Raw genomic sequence first — 8,049 nt, 5'->3', positions numbered from 1 at the left:
TCTTCCGGAGGACGTGAGCGGGTGCGGGACGTGCACCCCGGGTGCTGGGGACCCCGATCCCCGGCGCCCTTGTTGGGATCGGGGCCCCAGGAGCAGCGGCGGCGGCGGAGACGACGAGGGACTGACCTGGTGCAGCGAGGATCGTTGGAGGTGAGTGACAGCCTCCTGCTGTTGCTTAGCAACAGCTCCCAGCATGCAAAAAGGGCATGCTGGGAGCTGTAGTTATGCAACAGGAGGAGGCAGACCACCACAACTCCCAGCATGCCCTTATGGGCATGCTGGGACTTGTAGTTTTGCAACAGCTGGAGGCACATGCTTTCTATGGAAAAGTGTACCTTCAGCTGTTGTGTAACTACAACTCCCAGCTTGCACAATCAGCTAAAGTGCATGCTGGGAGTTGTAGTGGTGCATCTGGTGGTTGCATAACTACAACTCCCAGCATGCCCGTTGGCTGTCGGTGACTGCTGAGAGTTGTAGTTTTGCAACAGCTGAAGGCACACTGAGTTAAGTAGCAAACCAGTGTGTCTCCAGCTGTTGCATAACTACAATCCCCAGCATCCCCAGCCAAAGTAGTATGCCTCCAGCTGTTGCATAACTACAACACCCAGCATGCCCTTCCGCTGTCCGTACATGCTGGGGGTTGTAGCTTTTGCAACAGCTGAAGGCACACTGGTTGCAAAACACTGAGTTTGTTACCAAACTCGGTGTTTCACAACCAGTGTGCCTCCAGCTGTTGCAAAACTACAACTCCCAGCATGCACTGATAGACCGTACATGCTGGGAGTTGTAGTTTTGCAACAGCTGGATGTCCCCCCCCCCCAATGTGAACGTACAGGGTACACTCACATGGGCGGAGGATTACAGTAAGTATCCGGCTGCAAGTTTGAGGTGCGGCAAAATTTCTGCCGCAGCTCAAACTGCCAGCGAGAAACTACTGTGAACCCCCCGCCCGTGTGACTGTACCCTAAAAACACTACACTAACACACAATAAAATAAAAAGTAAAAAACACTACATATACACATACCCCTACACAGCCCCCCTCCCCTCCCCAATAAAAATGAAAAACGTCTGGTACGCCACTGTTTCCAAAACGGAGCCTCCAGCGGTTGCAAAACTACAACTCCCAGCATGCACTGATAGACCGTACATGCTGGGAGTTGTAGTTTTGCACTGATTCCCCCCCCCCCCCCAATGTGAACGTACAGGGTACACTCACATGGGCGGAGGATTACAGTAAGTATCCGGCTGCAAGTTTGAGCTGCGTCAAATTTTCTGCCGTAGCTCAAACTGCCAGCGAGAAACTACTGTGAACCCCCGCCCGTGCGACTGTACCCTAAAAACACTACACTAACACACAATAAAATAAAAAGTAAAAAACACTACATATACACATACCCCTATACAACCCCCCTCCCCAATAAAAATGAAAAACGTCTGGTACGCCACTGTTTCCAAAACGGAGCCTCCAGCTGTTGCAAAACAACTACTCCCAGTATTGCCAGATAGCCGTTGACTGTCCAGGCATGCTGGGAGTTTTACAACAGCTGGAGGCACCCTGTTTGGGAATCACTGGCGTAGAATACCCCTATGTCCACCCCTATGCAAGTCCCTAATTTAGGCCTCAAATGCGCATGGCGCTCTCACTTTGGAGCCCTGTCGTATTTCAAGGCAACAGTTTAGGGCCACATATGGGGTATCGCCGTACTCGGGAGAAATTGGGCTTCAAATTTTCGGGGGTATTTTCTGCTATTACCCTTTTAAAAAATGTAAAATTTTTGGGAAAACAAGCATTTTAGGTAAAAAATATATATATTTTTTTACATATGCAAAAGTCGTGAAACACCTGTAGGGTATTAAGGTTCAAATTACCCCTTGTTACGTTCCCCGAGGGGTCTAGTTTCCAAAATAGTATGCCATGTGTTTTTTTTTTTGCTGTCCTGGCACCATAGGGGCTTCCTAAATGCGGCATGCCCCCAGAGCAAAATTCGCTTTCAAAAAGCCAAATGTGACTCCTTCTCTTCTGAGACCTGTAGTGCGCCAGCAGAGCACTTTTCACACCCATATGGGGTGTTTTCTGAATCGGGAGAAATTGGGCTTCAAATTTTGGGGGGTATTTTCTGCTATTACCCTTTTTAAAATTGTAAAAATTTTGGGAAACCAAGCATTTTAGGTAAAAAAAATATATATTTTTTTACATATGCAAAAGTCGTGAAACACCTGTAGGCTATTAAGGTTCACATTACCCCTTGTTACGTTCCCCGAGGGGTCTAGTTTCCAAAATGGTATGCCATGTGTTTTTTTTTTTGCTGTTCTGGCACCATAGGGGCTTCCTAAATGCGGCATGCCCCCAGAGCAAAATTTGCTTTCAAAAAGCCAAATGTTACTCCTTCTCTTCTGAGACCTGTAGTGCGCCAGCAGAGCACTTTTCACCCCCATATGGGGTGTTTTCTGAATCGGGAGAAATTGGGTTTCAAATTTTGGGGGGTATTTTCCGCTATTACCCTTTTTAAAAATGTAAACATTTTGGGAAAACAAGCATTTTAGGTAAAAAAAAATTTTTTTTTTTACATATGCAAAAGTCGTGAAACACCTGTAGGGCATTAAGGTTCACGTTACCCCTTGTTACGTTCCCCGAGGGGTCTAGTTTCCAAAATGGTATGCCATGTGTTTTTTTTTTGCTGTTCTGGCACCATAGGGGCTTCCTAAATGCGGCATGCCCCCAGAGCAAAATTTGCTTTCAAAAAGCCAAATGTGACTCCTTCTCTTCTGAGACCTGTAGTGCGCCAGCAGAGCACTTTTCAACCCCATGCGAGGTGTTTTCTGTATCGGGAGAAATTGGGCTTCAAATTTTGGGGGGTATTTTCTGCTATTACCCTTTTAAAAAATTTAAAATTTTTGGGAAACCAAGCATTTTAGGTAAAAAAAAAATATTTTTTTTTTACATATGCAAAAGTCGTGAATCACCTGTAGGGTATTAAGGTTCACTTTACCCCTTGTTACGTTCCCTGAGGGGTCTAGTTTCCAAAATGGTATGCCATGTGTTTTTTTTTTTGCTGTCCTGGCACCATAGGGGCTTCCTAAATGCGGCATGCCCCCCAAAAACCATTTGTCGCTCCTTCCCTTCTGAGCCCTCTACTGCGCCCACCGAACAATTAACATAGACATATGAGGTATGTGCTTACTCGAGAGAAATTGGGTTTCAAATACAAGTAAAAATTTTCTCCTTTTTATCCCTTGCAAAAATTCAAAAATTGGGTCTACAAGAACATGCGAGTGTAAAAAATGAAGATTTTGAATTTTCTCCTTCACTTTGCTGCTATTCCTGTGAAACACCTAAAGGGTTAATACACTTACTGAATGTTTTTTTGAATACTTTAGGGGGTGTAGTTTTTATAATGGGGTCTTTTATGGGGTATTTCTAATATGAAGACCCTTCAAATCCACTTCAAAACTGAACTGGTCCCTGAAAAATAGTGAGTTTGAAAATTTTGTGAAAAATTTCAAAATTGCTACTGAACTTTGAAGCCCTCTGGTGTCTTCCAAAAGTAAAAACTCATAAATTTTATGATGCAAACATAAAGTAGACATATTGTATATGTGAACCCAAAAAAAATATATTTTGAATATCCATTTTCCTTACAAGCAGAGAGCTTCAAAGTTAGAAAAATGCAAAATTTTCATTTTTTTCATCAAATTTTGGGATTTTTCACCAAGAAAGGATGCAAGTTACCATAAAATTTTACCACTAAGTTAAAGTAGAATATGTCACGAAAAAACAATCTCGGAATCAGAATGATAACTAAAAGCATTCCAGAGTTATTAATGTTTAAAGTGACAGTGGTCAGAATTGCAAAAAACGCTCCGGTCCTTAAGGTATAAAATGGCCTGGTCCTTAAGGGGTTAATCATACTTAAAATAAGTATGTTTAAAATTGCCCTATTCTAACCCCATATAACTCTTATTTTTAAGTATATGAGGTTGTTTATGGGTTTATTGTTTGTGATGTGATCAAAAGATTTTATCTGTACCACTTTGGCTTCTATGTGACTTTTTGATCCATTTTTTTTCAACTTTTTTTCTGGACTGTGATGTGACCAAAAGTAATTAATTTTGTCAGTATTGATCACGGCTTCTGAAGGGTTAATGGCGGGCATCAGCGTGATTACTAGCAGTGTCTTCGGCTGGTATCATCAGGACCCACAATCTACCTTCTGTGCACCGTAAGTGGATGGCCATTTACAGGGCTTCACAAATGTTCGGTTGGGTTAATGTCAGGGCTCTGAATGGGCTACATTTCATGAATTCTCCCTAAGCAACTTCTATGTTGTCTTGCTTTGGCTGTGTGCTTAGGTTTATTGCCTTGAAAAAAGGTGAATCTTCAGCCCAGTCTGTAGTCCAGAGCACTTTGAATCAGGAGAATATCTCCATATTTTGATACATTTAGCCTTCTCTCAACCCTGACAACTCTCCCTGTTCAAGCCACTGTAACACACACCCACTGAATGATACTGCCACCACCATGCTTCACTGTAGGGATGCTATTGGGCAGATGATGCACTGTACTTGGTAGACACGATTGTATCTAGACACGACTGAAGAACCAAACCAGATAATCTTGTTTCTCAGTCTGAGTGTACTTTAGATGTTTTTTTTTTGCAAACTCCATGAGGGCTTTCATGTGTCTTTCACTGGAGAGAGGCTTCTTTGGCCACTCTGCCATAAAGCAGCGATTGGTGGAATGCTGCAGTGCTTTTGAAATTTTCTTCTATATGTACACGAGATCTCAGGCATAGTGGCTGTTGGGTTCTTGATCATTTTCCTTACCAAGGCCCATATCTCCAATTACTTAGCTTGGTAAGGCAGCCAGGACTGAGCAGAAATATTTCTGTCCCCTGCATACAATCTAGTCTCTGCGCTCTACAGGCAGTTCTTTTCTCTTCATGGCTTGGTTTTTGCTATAATATACATTGCCAGCTGTGAGACCTTATATAGACAGGGTTATGTCTTTCCAAATCATGTCCAATCAACTGAACAGGTACCACACCTACCACAGGTGACTTCGAACAAGGTGTAGTAATATTTCAAAGTTGATCAAGAGAAATGGGAGGCCCTCAGGGCTATATTTCAAATGTAATGGCAAAGGGTCTGAACACTTATGTACAATGTCTCTGCAGGATGCACATGACGATTGGCCATTCTACCATTTGCCATCATCAAACTTCTGTGATTGTACTGCGGTGGTCATATGAGCAAATGTTCAACCCCCCCATCCACCCTGCCCCCAAAAGCCATCGGCCCCTATATCTGCACTGTAGATGCCATGATTGGACTAATAGCAGATCCCAGCACGATTGCTGAGGTTTGCCAACATCGTTAAGTCCACAGCGGCTGTGTGCAAAGTTTCTCCCTGCAGTGCATACATGTCCTTATGGGGTTAATTCCATATGTGTTTTTTTCAGTTTGTATGTCTTCAATATGAATCCACTATGCAAAAAAGGACCATGAGCTGAAAAGGTGTGTCTAAACTTTTGGCTGGTACTGTAGAATCTGTCTATTTTGTGTATACTTTATTCACAATTTATGCAACCATGACATGGAAAGATTTTGTATTATTTATTTCATTTTTACAGTGTTACCTATTGGAGGCAGTTTGGAAAAGCACAAAAAAAACTTGCATCCTCTAAAATTGTTTTAAATAACAATTTGGTAGAATTAGGCAATGTAGAAATGCTCATCCCATTTTATTGCCTTTTTTTTTTTTAAGGAACATTACCTTCCAAACATTGAAATCTGGCTGCCAAGGTAATATTGCACAGTAGCACAAACACAGTACATGGTCTTTGCCAGTTCTAAATGGTTGAGGAATTACAAGTGCTGTAAAGCATAAAACATTACTAATATTAACATAACAATGATCTAATTTCTGCTTAAAATACAGTTACTCATTTCTAAATGGCTAAACAGCAAGTTCACATTTGACTTTATGAATTCTTTTTTTTTCCACTGTAAAATTATTATTATACTTCTACAGTATGTATTAAGGACCTCTATGTCAAAGGACATTTTACTAATTGTTTTATGTAAAACCACCTCTTCACAAAAATAAAAGAAAATACATTTGGGTCCAGAAGTCTTTGGACAGCACATTTTTTTTTTACTATTTAGGCTCTGTACCACAATGAATATGAAATAAAGCTATTGATATGTGATTATACCCTTAACAACCATTGACGTGTATACACGTCCAGGCAGGATGCACTTCCTACACCAGGATGAGTATACATGTCCATGGTTCTCGTGGGTGCTGCCCAGTGCACCCACAAAATCACGTCAGGGACTCGGCTGTAACACACAACCGGACCCCGCCGCACTGCTAGGATCAGACTAGGTTCAGACTACGGAATTACAGACTACGGAATTTCCGCCTGCAATTCCGCTTTGAAATGTATAGTGTAGTGAATGGGTTTCCATTCACAAATTCCCACTTCGGAATTTGTGAAGCGGAATTTATGAACGGAAAATCTGCTTGGAAATTTCCGCCTGAAGAATGGCGTTGCTCTTTCTTCAGGTGGAAATACTCACGTAACACATTGCAGTCTATTGGAGACTGCAGTATCTGCGCGGTCCTAGCGCCGACTGATTCAGTCGGCGCTGCCCACACTCGGAATCTCCGGGCAGAAATTTTCTGCCCGGAGATTCCGTAGTCTGAACCTAGCCTTACAGCCGTGGTTTGAAGTGACCGCGGGCTGTAAGTGTTTTGACAGAGGGAGGGAGTGCCTTCTGTCTTCCCCGCAGCACCCTGCAGCACAATCGCGGGGTACTGCATGTGATCCCCGGCGGGCGGGACCCTGTTACACTGCCAGAAGTGAAGTAGACTTTGGGTCCTGGCAAGTTAACCCTTACAGACGTGGTCAGAAGCGACCGTTAGCTGTAAGGAGTTTTGACTCAGGGAGGGGGCTCCTTCTGTTTCTCTGCTGTAGCACCCCATAATGATCGCGGGGTGCTGCATGTGTAGGGTCATATGTGGCACATCCAGCCAGCAGTCACAATAATGAGCTCCCTGCTGTGGTTTGGTAGATTTGTGTGTCCACTAGCGGGGGATTTCCCGCCGGGGGTATCCGCGGTGTGAAACATGCTGCGGATGTGCTCTATGTGACCCTACACTGCATCCCGTTCATACTGCGTTTCAGCAGTATGCTAGAGGTATCCGTCAGCATCATGGCAAAAAAAGTGATGCTGACGTATACTGTAGCATTTCCATTCATTTCTGAATGAGACTGCTACAGTATACATTGGCATCCTTTTTTTTGACATGACAATGGACACCTATACTGCAGAAATGCAGTATGAATGGGGACTATCACCCAACCCCCCCCCCCCCCTCCCTCCAACAAAATAAACATGTTTTTTTTTTTTTTATGCCCAGTGATGGATATATTATAAATGAGTGGGTGCTTATTCCCACAACATAATGGATATATCCATCAGTAACTTTAACTGTCACAGACAGCTGCACACCACTGCTAGCTGACCAACGACTGATCAGAGCAGTCCCTGGTCTAGCCAATACACTTGTAGGGGTGCGGTATTGTTCTGACAGCTCCAATCCTTTGCAGGTATGGGGTGGGGTCTATAATTCATATAATAATGCCCTGAAAGCCAAAGGGGGCTCCTCTCCTTCTTGGTCCTACCAGGCGGTCAGGCAACCAGATATAGCGTAGGGGTACTGCCCGACCCAGGCCGAACAGTGTGATAAAATATAGGTCGCATTTCCTCCATTTCAAAAGCGACTTACCAAAATGATGTCCCACAAATAAAGAATTTGTGAAAAAAAAACTAATTGCTATTTTTTTCCACTGACTTTGAAATAATTCTAGCCACACAATAAGGGCTCAACATACTCACTTTTGCCCTAGGTGAATAATTTAGGGGTGTAGTTTAGAAATTGGGTTCACTTCTGGGGGTGCAGTATTGTTCTGACAGCTAGAATGCTTTGCAAGATGAAGGGCGGCCTATAATTGTATAATGATATCCTGAAAGCCAAATG

This window comes from Hyla sarda, chromosome 1, assembly GCF_029499605.1.
Source record: "Hyla sarda isolate aHylSar1 chromosome 1, aHylSar1.hap1, whole genome shotgun sequence".
Taxonomy (NCBI): Eukaryota; Metazoa; Chordata; class Amphibia; order Anura; family Hylidae; genus Hyla; species Hyla sarda.
Note: the sequence above shows the minus strand (reverse complement) of the source record.